The sequence below is a fragment of the Etheostoma cragini genome, chromosome 2 (assembly GCF_013103735.1).
Source record: "Etheostoma cragini isolate CJK2018 chromosome 2, CSU_Ecrag_1.0, whole genome shotgun sequence".
In the NCBI taxonomy this organism is placed as follows: Eukaryota; Metazoa; Chordata; class Actinopteri; order Perciformes; family Percidae; genus Etheostoma; species Etheostoma cragini.
In genome coordinates, this window is record NC_048408.1 from 7,955,761 (window position 1) to 7,969,504 (window position 13,744).

A 13,744-nucleotide genomic window follows, 5' to 3' on the forward strand; every position below is an offset into this window, starting at 1 on the left:
CCCTGCAACTGATTACTCCCAATGTGGAATCAAAGATAGAGGTAGAATAATAAACACGGAAAAGCAAGCAAAGTATGCCTGAATGTTCCTTCGTTCGGGAAAGACATACATGTAGGGTGAGGAGAGTGGATGTGTGTCTTCCTCCTGATATTCAGCCCCTCACATTTTTCCTGAGAGGAAACTAACGAACCTTAATGGTTCATGGATGGCTTGGCACAAAAATCACTTCCAGTCCGCGGTGGCAAGATTGATTTAGTTAGCTTGGTCAGATGGTGCGGGGCGAAGGTCACCCACCTTGGTCGGCGCTTCATTCACTTCCACGAAAGCGTCTCTCACAAGGCAACGTTTGGCTCTAGTGTGAAAATCTCTTGCTACATGTTTATGGGACTTACCAGATGTCCCTTTTTAAAGCACATTGCAATTTATCACTGCTCACGTCTTACATTGCCTGGTTCCTTGATGTTTTCATTTGCACTTCGACACTCCTATGAAACTACCACTGGCAATACTGACGGACCAGCTTTCTAACGCTGAGTAATCCTCTGTCTCTGGACCTAAAGTAAAGTTCTCTCTGCCAGCCTTTGATCTCACTAGATACCTTTGATGGTCCTGTTTGGTCCCATTGTTTTCCGAGCAACCTGGAGCCTCTCCTGTCCAAACATTTATATGGTGCAGAGACCCTGCTGCTCTCAGCAGACCGGCTAACCTTAGAGGAGAGAAACATGGATGGCCGCTGTGAAACTGTTGGAGAGCGCTTTAACCGAAGCATTGGCAAAGATCGCTGGGGATTTCAAGACTGTTTCCTAGTAATAACCAGAACAGGCTGTCTTCCTGGAAACACACTGGCCCTGGTCCTGGGCTTGCGTCAAGTATGAGAGGGGCCACAAATGTAGCTTTGATTGACTTTGCTTAGGTTTTTTTTTGTCCCTGAAACCAAGTCTTTATGTTCTGCATAGAATGCACGAACAATTAATGCCTTCTTAGACACACACAAAGAGTAAAGTGAAGTAAAGGATGCCGCCCTGACTATTAGAGCCCAACCGGTAAAAGATGCAAGGCCGATGCCGACACAAATATATATATATTTTTTACCGATATTCCGATATATCAGCCGATATATACAGAATATATATATATATATATATATTTAAATCCAGAAACGCGTAACGTGTAACAAAACATAAACAGATTTCCCTAACATGAGTTATTTGTAGTTATTTACTGGAGTTCTCACTAAGATGATATGATAATAATTTGTTTTATTGTCACAACAGTGACAATAAAACAAGGAACATCAAAATATATTAAAGTTCTGAATAATTAAATGTATAAAATTACAAACTTAAGATATGAAACGTAAACAAAAAACAAAAGATTGAACAAAAACACAATAACAAAAATACAATCACAACAATGCGTTGCCAACATGGACGTTGTTGAGCGCCCTCTGGTGGACAAACTAGGCAACGCCAACACTCATAACATGGTTGACCGTCCGTTTATATTTCATTTTTTAAATATTCATTTATCAGAGTCATTTATTTGTCATTATAAATTATTCTGATGAATGAATATTGAAAAAAAAGAAAAAAAAAAAGAAAAGCAGGACGGTCAACCATGATTTTTTATCGGCCATCATAAATGCCAATACCAATAGTTTGGGAAATGCCTAATATTGGCCCGCCGATATATCGGTCGGGCTCTACTGACTATTCAACATTGAATCATTCTTTGTGTCTCTGTCTGTATCACCCTTAAAAGGCTTTGCATACGCTTGTGTAGAAGGATGAATTTGAAAGGATCCAGCGAGGATCCAAAGTGCCCCTGCCAGTGTAAAGCCAGCAAAGTAGAGAAAGTGTTAAGATTAAAAAATAATAAGATCCATATTATTGCTATTTAGTGGCCCGAAAAAGAAGTAATTTACGGCAAGTAGAATATAGAATATATTAATGCAAAATGTAGCCAGAATTGCCCTGTGGGGAGCCATTTTGTGTGTGTACTTTTGTTCTGTTAAGAGTGGGGTGGATCTCATCACATTGTCCACTTATTCTAGGAGAAAAGTAGCACCCCTCTCTCTCCCTCTCTCTGCCGTCCTCTCCCATCGTCTTTCCATTAGTTCTTTATTTGACTGTGGTTTGAGGTGATAAAGCTGCCCGGCTGGAACAGAGCTTTGATTTTTTGTTTTCATTACCGGCCCTTTGTCAATCGAACCATTGGCGTCCCTCAATTAGTCATGGAGCAAGGAAGACAAAAGCAAGTTAAGACAGATGGAGGCTTGAACACACACATGCCTGCCACATCAACACGTGTATGTCAGCTAAATATACAGCAGAACACTGCATGCATTCACTATTATCCATCTCCACACCTTTACATATTTCCTTCCCCCCTCTCCCTGTCCATTTCTGTTTGTCCACTACAGACAGTTGTGGAATGGAACCAAGTACAATTACTCAAGTACTGCACTTAGTAAAAATTTGAAGTATTGTCTTTTCTTTTTCATGCCACCATTTACTTTTACTCTGCTACATTTCAGAGAGAAATATTGCACTTTTTTAATTAATCTGACAGCTTTAGTTACTAGTTACTAGTAAGTCCAGCTGAAATGATTAGAGAATTAGATGATTGAGAGAACTGTTTGGATTGTTTCCAGTTTCTAAAATGTGAGTACTTTAACTTTTAATACTTTAATTACATTTTCTAATGATACTTACAATACTTTGACTTAAGTAACATTTTCAATGCAGGACTATTCACTTGTAACTTTAGACGCACTCTATCATGCAGTATTGCGTTTCATAACTGGTGCCAATTTCCACACACACCATTGTGTTCTGTACACTAGTGGGCTGGGACTCGTTGGTCTCTAGGAGGACCAGGCATTGGTTGATTAGTTAGTGGACAATTCAATTGGAAAATTGGCCAAACTGGTTTCAAAAATTCATTGTTACTGGTTACATTGTTACTGGAGGTTCCTCAAGCTCATTCAGAGTTAGGAAAATGTGTTTGTATACAATGCGTCTTAATGAATCCAAGCTTAATAAACCAATTGTTGTTAAATGTAATTGTTATTTGTAATTTTGTTGTATTTCTCTAGTTTCTTTTAAATTATGCCGTATACAGGCTTCAGCTGTGAAAGAGACCTTTGTCTCAGTCTGATCTTTCCCTGTATAAATAAAGGTGGAAGATGGAAGAACAGAGTATGTTTACAGTGTGGTATTAGTAATTTTACTTACGTAAAGGATCTGAATACTTCTTCTACCACTGACTACAGAACTGCTCATCTTTCTCGTCAGTATGTAACTGGCCCTTCCACTGATGTGGTTATGTCTCAGCCAGACCTGACAAGTGAGTCAAACACTGTGTCCTTCTGTCAAAAGTAGGCCGCCCAAGTTACTCGTCATCAGAGGGGAGGAAACCGGGACAGGGAGAGGAACAGGTCAGCCGGAGTGAGACTGGGAGGATGATGATGATGATATTTGTGGAGGTGATAATGAAGTAGAGGATTTAAGCTATGAAAGTGATGACGGTAAAGAGAATGACAGCAACACGAGTGGCCCTGAGGATTAAGACAACCTTACAACACTGATGATGCAGATGGAACAGCTGAAAGATATTGTGATATTGTGGGTTTCTTCAGGGTTGCTTATTACAAAGCAGCCTTCATAAGCAAGTTTCAGGAGTCTCGGAGGAGTGGGTGATGTGCCCTGGGTGTCCTTGGGCCCAGAGTAACGTTGGTATATATAAAAAGTCTGCGGCATGGCTCACCATCTGAAAGAAGGACACGCTCTGACTCAAGCTTTTTACGAGGGCTTTTGGTTTGTATTCAGTCCGCAAGCACGCACACACACACACACACACACACACACAAACCCACTCTTTTCTTTTTCCAAGTCTGCCCGCATACAAGCCAACCCACAGCAACAGATTTTTTTTTATGTTACATCTCTCCTACATCCCTTTTTTAGAGTTTAGTGTACCTTTAAAGAACCTAACAGACAATATTAGTCTGGTTTGCTCAGACAGTCAGTCTCAAGGTTGATGTTCAGGCCTTTTGTAAATAGCTTTATGGATGCTAGCAGCAGGCTTTCGGCACACAGCATCGCATATTCAGCTCCGAAAATTATACAGTAGCTGTGGTTAAAGCTCTTAAAAGGAAGTTCACTGAATTTGGGAATCTGTGTGGCTTGTTTGATGGCAACATACAGTATGTCGAGACAACAAGGCATTATCGGTATGCCATCCTCTAGGATAAATGGCTGAAAAGCCAGGCCTCTAGCTCAGCCTCCTTGTCCTTGAGGTGTTCTGTGGACATACTGTAACTCAGCCGAATGAGTGAACCCATTGTTTCAGGCCGAGGATAAAGGACTGTTTTGTTTTATTTATGGGTATGTCTATGAGAGAAAGAGAGAAGAGCGGGGAAACATACTTTTTAGCTTCTTATGATAGGCAGAGGAAGGACACTCAAACGCTGAACACAAGAACTGTTCTCATGAGTTACAATCGGGCACTTGACAGGACAGCCCGGGCCAGGTCCTCGCTGGATTGAGAGCAGGGAGGGGAAGCATGCAGTGTTTCCCACAGCCATGGCGAAGGGATCAGGAGAGGGGGCTAAATTTAGGATGAATGAGCACCGTTCAGCCGTTCTGCAGGAGATTTCCACGTCTCAGAAAACTTAGCAGTGTGACTGTGAGGTGACTGGGCAATAATTCAGGCAATTGGAGACATACTGTAAGATAGAGAAGAATGGAGAGTTGAATGGAGGTTTGATGTAAGACAGTAGGCACCTGATAAGGAGATATAGTTTGATAAAAAACTTCCATCGGAAGATCTAGTAAACATTCTACTGATTCATTCTAATTATAACATTTTGGAAAACAAGAATACATTCTGCTGCAGGCTAGTATATCTGAGAGCAAGATAAAAGGGCTTGTAAGACCAAAGTGGTTGCCATGATAAACATACTTAACTAGAAAGCACCTAGAGAACATATACCTGTGACAATCCTGCACAATCCTTTACATGGGTTAGTTTGATATATAGACAGATATAGATAGATAACTTTTATTGTTAGACTCAAAGTCCATTTAGAAAAGCTAAACACAACAACATACAGTACAATTAAAAAGGACAGATACTAATTAAAGAAGACAGCTATACAATTAATCCCATGACGGGGACTGGTAGCACTGACCCTAGGGTCAATAGTACAAAATGGTACAATGTTAGATTACATACAAACAGCTGTTTGCAGATCAGAAAACTCCGATGCAATGACTCTATGATCCCTGCTAGCCACCAAAAAGCAGATAGATGAAGAAAAATTAGCAACAATGCATTGCCAGTCCCATCTCCACAGCGCTGTAGAGTAAGTAATATGAGCTGTTTAAATGAGCTGAGCCAAAATATCCCACTTGGGGGTTGTCCACATACAATGGCGGACTACTTGCCTGTGTTCCTGCTGGAGAAGATATTGAGCCTATTAGGGTTACTAGGGCGAAATATACTGCCCTAGTCTGTTGTATACAGCATGCAAGCTTTATGAGTATGCTCCGCCTCTTCTGTTCTGTTGTTCAGAAAATGGCATCACTCTACTGTAATGCAGCCGTTCTAACCAGGAAAAGACATCACTTGTGTAATATCAGGATACTACGATATCCAATATTTAAGACGATATCTAGCCACATACATATCGATATTGAGACAATATTGATATATTGCCCAGGCCTACTACAGTTTAGTGTATAAGCAGACCTTTTTAACTTGTGATTTAACATTGCTGTGGATAAAAACTGATGTTCTCCCATGGATTTATCCTACATACTTAGCCTCATCCATGGCTAGAGTGGTCATTTTTTTAATAAAATGCAGTCAATAACGCTGTATTGCTCCGAGAAAAGGCAAATACTCAGACTATTGCCAGCTCATATCTTCTGACAATAAAGCTGACAATTTCTGTTATATTTTCACACAGCAAACCTCATACTAAAAGCCTCCAGTGCAGACTGATTTACACTGAGTAAAGAAGCAGACTTAGATCTGCATAAAAATTCAACAGTGAGCTGTAGGAGATTGACACAGTGATCACTCTTAAGTTAGAAGCTCGGGCCTTTGCTACATTGATCCCATATATTTATATGGTGTGTGTGGAGAAGAGGGAAGGATTCCTCTCGAGGTTTGTGTTCTTTGTGTTAAAGTGGAAAGGCCCTCTCAGTGGCTGGTAGCCTCTGCGTGTAGGAGCATGAAGGCAGAGGAAGACGTGCTGGGAGTTCATAAAGAAGTGTCCGTCAGTTATTCTCTATTTACATATCATTTTTTTGGCATCTATGTTTTTTACTGTAGATCAGAGATCTTCAACGGGGGGGATTATACATCAGCATCATAATTTGTGGATAAACCCCAATGATGATAGGCTTACTGGCCCATAAGTAAGTGTGTAAATAATGTGTGAATAACTTTCTGTTAAAGCATCCATTGCTATCCTTGCAATATCGACATTGAAGTATTTAGTCAAGAAGGTTGTGATATTTGATTGCCTCCATATTGCTCAGCCCTAAGTGTATATCTCAGCATCTATATCCTACATTCTATTTGGAAGGCTAAAAAAGGTTTCTTTAATAGAAATAAAATAATTGTCTGTAAATTATTTATATGAAAGGCTAGTTTTTCTGACTACTTGATTGCCTCAATGTGGTGGTTGCCACTTAATACAAGTCCAAAAGACAAAACCAGACGAAAGCCATGTATCTGAAAGTGAAACAAGCATACTTCCCTATGTTCATTAACCGATCTGTGTTCTCCTGATATCTGAAGCCCTGTCCCTCTAGCATTCAAAACATTGAAAAAACAACTTCCCTTCAGGTTTAGTGCTGATCATATCCATAGACCCTAAGCCAATGCCCTGCGTCGCCCCTCTGTGTGCAGGTTAATGAACAGTGATTGGGTAAACAGCAGGCAGGACAGGACATGCAGAACACAGGCTTTCAATGCCACCTGGGTGAAAAAGAGAGACAGAACCGCGATAAAGACACACTGAGATAAGCGCTGATAAGAGTTCCCAATAGAAATCAAAGTGAAACCCTGGTGTCCATCGTCTGTTCTGCTGTCCCCATCAGTCTTTTCCCTATTTGTCTTTGCCTGCCTTCACAGACCCAACTAGTCACATATTCCCCACTGCCATTCATATCTTGTTCCTACAATTTCTCACCATATCGCTCTCCCCCACTGCTCACATATCTTTCTCCACTCCTCCATCTGGCTCTGTCTTTCCTCTGAGACCTTTCCCTGTCTCTTACCCTAACCCCCTCTCCGACCCCTATTCTTGTCTCTTCTGAGTAAGTTTCCCCTGGCTTATCAGCCACAACCTGCATGTTCAGGGGTCAAGTGCAGAGGTTTCTTATATGCTGTTTTGCATGCATGTATCTTTCATGTTAGTCTGTAAGTGTTTGTGTGTGTGTGTGTGTGTGTGTGTGTATGTGTGTGTGTGTGTGTGTGTGTGTGTGTGTGTGTGTGTCTGATTACTCTACTAGGTCTTTTCCCCTTAGACTTACATGGTGAAGGAAATGTCAGTACATCAGTGGATTAGAGCCAGACCGATATATCGACACCCTTCAACCATGTTTTGAGTGTTGGCGTTTGTCCACCAGAGGGCGCTCTACATCGTCCCCTTTTTTTGTTTTTAATGTGTTTTTGGTCAAAGGACTTTAAGTTTCATATCTTTAGTTTGTATTTTATAAATTTTTGTTTTATCAGAACTTCAATATATTCTTATGTTCCTCTGTTTTGTTGTGACAATAAAATATCTATTTTATTTTTAATCGGCATTATCATATTATTTTAGTGAGGACTCATAAATAACTACAAATAACCAATTAGGGAAATCAGTTTTGGTTTGGTTACACATTTCTGGATAAAGAAAAAGAAATTGACCAATATATCAGATTTTTACCAAATAGTTGTATCGATATCGGCCTTAAAAATCCTTTATTGGTCGGGCTCTACAGCTGATACATTTTATCAGAATTTAATTCATTCAGCCCGATAACATTGGAAAGTCTTAAAGAGCTGCAGTCTTAAATCATTTAATACCCACTCAAGTTAGCATAGCGCCAAACCGGAATTAGCCAGCTTGGCCAGCAGAGGTCTCTAGTGCGCCTGCTCAATGGACCGCACTACGTGGAAGCAATGCAGATCCTCTGGGTCATTTTTGGCTCCATGAAGGCCTCGAATGCACCGCTGAGCAACTCTCACAGCAATGAAGGGGGCTCCACCTCGAACACTGTATCTAGTTGTTACTATACAGAAATGGGTTGACCCCTGTGCAATTAGTTTTGTCCAAATAAAAAAATGCTATAAAACGTATGACTGCAAACCAACCAACAATAACAACCTAAATTATTACTGCAAAATATGAAAAAGAGCTGAAATGCAAAACATTATGCATTCACAATTACTGTTTTAGCAGGACAGTGTTGCTCTAAATGAACCACTTTAGCGAAAAAATATTCCCAAACTACAAAACCAAGCTCACAACAGTCAGTAAAAGCAAACTGTAGAGCTTCTTTTTTTTGGGATCAATAAAGCTCTCTTTTAACCTTGACCTGGTCTCCTTTTCATTGAATAACATGGATAACATTATGAAATGACAAGGAAAAACAGCTACGTTTAAATCAAATTTTTCCTCCAAATTAGTTTCCAGTGTTTTGTCTTTCATGCTTTCCTTACTTCCTTCATCCCACTTGTGGTTATATTCCAAACCTCACTTCTCTTTTTTCCTTCCACGCCCTTGTAAGTGTGGGCCATGGAGTGCATTTAGCACACAAAAACACACACACACACACAAGGAGGGCATTGCCATCCGATTCACCCCTTCTGGGAGAGACTGGGGTTTGGCCCATGGTTTGTCCTGACTGTCAGCATGGAAACTCTTGAGTTGTCAGCATGGCTAAATTAGGTCCTAGGCTACTCTGTTAGTACTGAACCCTGGCACAGGTGAGAGCCCTTCCTCTCTGCCTCTGTCTGCAGTGAACTGTAAGTTGGCTGGCCTACTTACAAACCCCAAAATGAAGCAGTGTGTGTAAGCCAACACTGTTCCTTTTCCTCAGATTGAGGTTGCGGCTGCTCTGGAAAGCGAAGCTGTTTCTCTGTTGCTCGGTTGCTTGGGAAGCTCTCAGCTAGTAATTGGCCTGGAAATGCCACTGGAAGATTTAGCCAGCGCTTAAATATGAAAGGTGAACTAATAAAAGGCAAAGCTCAAAGGGTAAAATGATTGGTTCGTCTTTGTTTAAATGCAATCGGGGTTGGCTCTGTTCTTATTTCTTATCCCTTGAAACCTGCAATTTATTATTAGCTAAATATATAGTAATATATAAATAAAGTCATCTGTGGCCTAATACCTATAAATCACAGCATGTGAGGCTAGTTTTTCATTCGTTTCCACCCTTGTTTTTCCACTGAACCTATTCTGTTCTACCAAGGTTTTCTCACAGCTTCTGCTGTTTTATCTCTTAGATGAATGTATTTTTAATGACTGTGTGTGTGAGTAGAGAATCTACTTCTACTGAACTCTAATGGGAGATGGAGAGAGAAGTATGGATTGTTCCAGTGGTTTGAAAACTCCGCATTTTCCTGCAAAGGTTCTCCAGCAGGCAAAGTTTAGCTCTGACAGGGGGGGGGGGGGGGGGGCTCGCAGGTCTCTAATTGATTTCACATGTGAGCGCTTGGATGAAATTAAATTATGCAGTTTAAATCATTCATCAGCACCTTACACTGCTATTGTTTTTTAATCCTAAACCTACAGTTGAAAGTGTAATTCAAAAGGTGATTACAAATCGCTTGGAAAAAAATATGTAATTGATCAATTAGTATGTCAATGGAAAAATAAAGGGCCCAAAAATTTCACAATCAATTTGTTATTATGCATTTATCAAGCAAAATATGTCTAATATTGGCTGGTTTCTACTTTCTACAAGGGTGGGAATGTATTGCACCTCTCTGATTAATTACATTGCAAATTCAATATCATTGGCTGTTGGACTCATCAACAAAACCAGCCATTAAGACAGAAATCTGGTTTGTACTTTTTGAAGTGTGCTAAAATCTTGCACTTCTTTTATTAATTTAATTGCAAATTAAACATCATTGGCTTTTGGAATCTTTGACAAAACAAGCAATCAAAAGACATAAATTCCTTCCTTTGAGCTTTGGGGAATTTTGATTAGATTTTTTTGTTCTTCTTCAGAATTTAACGGCGCACTAGAACTTTTGGAACGTTAGGCGTACATAATGACCCTGTCAGGTTTGGAAGGATTGCATCCCCCCCAGTAATTTTGGTAACAACTTGGTACTGAAGTACCGGTTCCCGTGACATCCCTAGATGGCACCATATTGTAAGATAAACTGGGATTCTGGTTCACCCCCAGGAGATCCCATTCCATCAAGGGTGTTTCCCTGCCAAAGCCCATCCCCTGACCCTTGTTCCAAAGGCCACAGCAGGCTCGAGATTGGGGAGTGACAACTGAGCGATTGTGGACGGACAGAAGTTACCACATCCCCACACCTGTTGTCTTATTGAAACTAAAGGGAGCCTGAGTTGCCACATGGGGCATAACACCCCACAGTGTTGAAACAGAGCACACATTTTCCGACAAATCCAGCCCCCACGCTACTCCCACACATGCATTCACTGCATAGAAGCATGCAGGATATCATGTTCCATCCAAATAGAAGGTGCCAGCCACGGACAGGGATTTGTCCAGATCTGGTGCCAGGGTGCCAGTTTATATTTAGAGGCACAACTGTGAGTGATTGTGGCTGGAAAGGAACGCCTTCCCCCCTCGAGCCCATCTGAGACATCTGTCTCCCTAAAACTGAATACTGCAGGGTGCTAATGCATGCTGAGACTTGATTCAATGCGCTCCATTAGTTTCTATCCTGCTGTACAAAGAAAGTAAAGTTGGGGGGGCGGGGTGAAAGTGAGAGGAAACATGTTAACTTCCTGGAGACTGGCTATGTGTTGGCTTTGTTTGTTTCTGGTGCTGGAAAGATGAAACAATTAGTTGTTAACCATTTAATTAATTGCCAACTATTTGATAATTGATTTATTTGTTTAAGACATTTTTAGTACCAAAAAGTAAAACTTACAGTATGTGATTGCAGCTTCTTAAATTTGTACATTTTCTAGTTTCTTCACTCCTCTGTGACAGTAAACTGAATATTTTTGAGTTGTGGAGAAAACAAGCCATTTGAGGATGTCCTCTTGGGCTTTGGGAAACACTGATCCGCCTAAATAGAAAATAATAAAATAATGAAAATAATCGTTAGTTGCAGTCCAACTTGCTTCCATAGTCCAGACACAAGCGGAGCAGCAAGTGCAATGACCTCATCATGTCTTACAGTGACACCGGTGAGAACAAGCATGCTGAACCTGTGGCCTTGCTTGCTGTTGCCATGGAAATGGTGCAACTATCACATGACTACCTTGTTGTTCCAGAGGTTGAATGTAGGAATCAACCAATAATGTTTTTTCAAGGCCGATACCAATTATTAGTAGGTCATGAAACCTATAATTGGAACCAATATCTTTATCAATACTAGTTAAGTAGTTTAAGTAGTAAAAAAAGTTATTTTTTATTCCCAACTTGTATATATTTTAAATATTTGTTCTTGTATTCTATCCTATTTATTATTTCATGGATATTCTGTATGTGGCTGTGTGTCTGATATTTTCCTGCTGTAGCTCTGTAATTTGTTATTAGTTTAATTTCCCATTTTTGGGGTCAATATCTATCTATCTATCAATCGATCTATCTATCTATCTATCTATCTATCGACCTATGCATTCACAGTGAAATGTTCACAGTTGTAATGTTACTTTGTTTAAATGCTTTAAACTTAAAGTGATTATTTAATAAATCCAAAACTTGGTACATAACACACAGTAAAAGACAATCATTTAGTGTTGTAGTGTGTGCGGGGGGCCATTAAGTCAGACTCAGTGGTGATTGAAACTGAAGCAGAGGGACACACCCAGAGCTGTAGCAGAGCCAAAGTAGAACACATTCACTCAACAATTCATTAAGTTTACTGGTTATCATCAGGCAAACATCGCAGATAATCTGCAAACTGCCCAAAAGTGGCCCATTAATCAGCCAAGGCCGATAATTGGTCCATCCCTAGTTGAATGTGTGTTTGTTTATTTCCATTCCATTCGGTTCCACTACTGCAAAGCCTGGGGTGAACCCTCACAGTCATATGACTACTAACAGGAAGTGAGGCATCAATCCACTGCACAATAACAGCATGGCATCTAGTATGGCATTTTCCAAATGCCTCTAGCAGTTCCTTATGTGGAGGCTCTATTCTTAGCACATGTGCCTGATATAAAGAAGGAGCTCCTGTTGGTCTAACAGTCCAACCCTGGCCCCGTTGTCAGTTGTTCCTCTGTCTGTACATGTTTCAAGGTTCTGTAAGTGGGACTAAGAGAAAAGGTCTCTATGGATTATACTGCATATTGTACTTTGAAGGGGAAGTGTTCTTGAAGAAGATGTTGTTTAATTAGTTGAGAAGCTATCATACAAATTTTGAATTTCAAAAGTATTTGGGTGATTTGGTCTGTCAGGAAATAGTTTAAATTGACCCAAAACGAGTGCCACAAAGGTTTGGTGATTCATCACTTCTTAGTTTTAAGTCAGTTGTAAGGAAGCAGCTTAACATTCTTTGAAACCAGCGTTTTTTGCTTATATCAATGTTAATCTATATTGTACGTCTACAACGTTTAATTTCCGGGATTGTTCCGGTTGCTGAGGACTATGGTTAACTGCTCCTCAGATCTCTGCAGGGTCAATCCAGACAGCTAGCTAGACTATCTGTCCAATCAGAGTTTTCTGTTGCACGACTAAAACAACCTTGGAACTAGGCCTGCAATGCTCTCACTTCTATATGTGTACAGGCTTGTGGTGAGGTGCAATGTGCTATAGGTGCCAAAAAGAAATCTATGTTTGGTTTGATTTGGTTAAAATTATGGAGTAAATGTCCTTAGGTTTTGTCTTTGTCAATGTCTTTCATAGAGCAAATAACGTTGTATCTTTCCGATCGTGATATTTCCCGTAGACGTGTATAGTTTCCGACTTTCAATGTGAAATTGAACACAACAAACAACATAGTCCGTGCCTCTTGCCTAGCATCGTGGTGGTCCTAAAAGTTCTTCTTTAGTCTGTTGACGTCTGTCTTCTTTAGTCTGTCGACATCTGTCTTCTTTAGTCTGTTGACGTCTGTCTTCTTTAGTCTGTTGACATCTGTCTTCTTTAGTCTGCTGACGTCTGTCTTCTTTAGTCTGTTGATGTCTGTCTTCTTTAGTCAGTTGTTGACTGTCTTCTTTAGTAAGTGGATGTCCGTCTTGTTTAGTCTGTTGATGTCTGTCTTGTTTAGTCTGTTGATGTCTATCTTCTTTAGTCTGTTGTTGACTGTCTTCTTTAGTCTGTTGATGTCTGTCTTCTTCAGTCTGTTAATGTTTATCTTCTTTAGTCTTCTTTAGGCTGTTTAGGTTTTCCTCCTGGGACATGTCTAACACACACAGCGTCGTCTTGTGTTGACTGTCCATCCATCTGTGCTCATCATCGTATGTACATTGTATGTACTTGTGTTATTGTTGAATAGATATTAATAAAATTGTATGTTTTTGTTGAGTTACTATTACATAATACTTTTTCTGACCTTTTTGAATCCCCCGACAACCCATATTACA

The 13,744-nt window shown here is 40.2% G+C and overlaps 1 protein-coding gene and 2 long non-coding RNA genes across 6 annotated transcripts in view; 2 read left to right on the plus strand and 1 right to left on the minus strand.

Moving 5' to 3' along the window:
- sh3pxd2aa (SH3 and PX domains 2Aa) overlaps positions 1–13,744 on the plus strand; it is a 118,098-nt gene that overhangs the window by 18,295 nt on the left and 86,059 nt on the right. The gene's annotated exons all lie outside the window — the stretch shown is intronic.
- On the plus strand, positions 4,364–12,055 carry LOC117953774. The gene is made up of 3 exons (XR_004658683.1): positions 4,364–4,375; positions 7,385–7,391; positions 11,966–12,055. It is a non-coding gene; the product is annotated as an uncharacterized LOC117953774 (long non-coding RNA).
- LOC117953748 overlaps positions 11,127–13,744 on the minus strand; it is a 19,610-nt gene continuing 16,992 nt past the window's right edge. The window contains exon 3 of the long non-coding RNA XR_004658677.1: positions 11,127–11,283. This is a non-coding gene — a long non-coding RNA (uncharacterized LOC117953748). The remainder of the gene's footprint in view (positions 11,284–13,744) is intronic.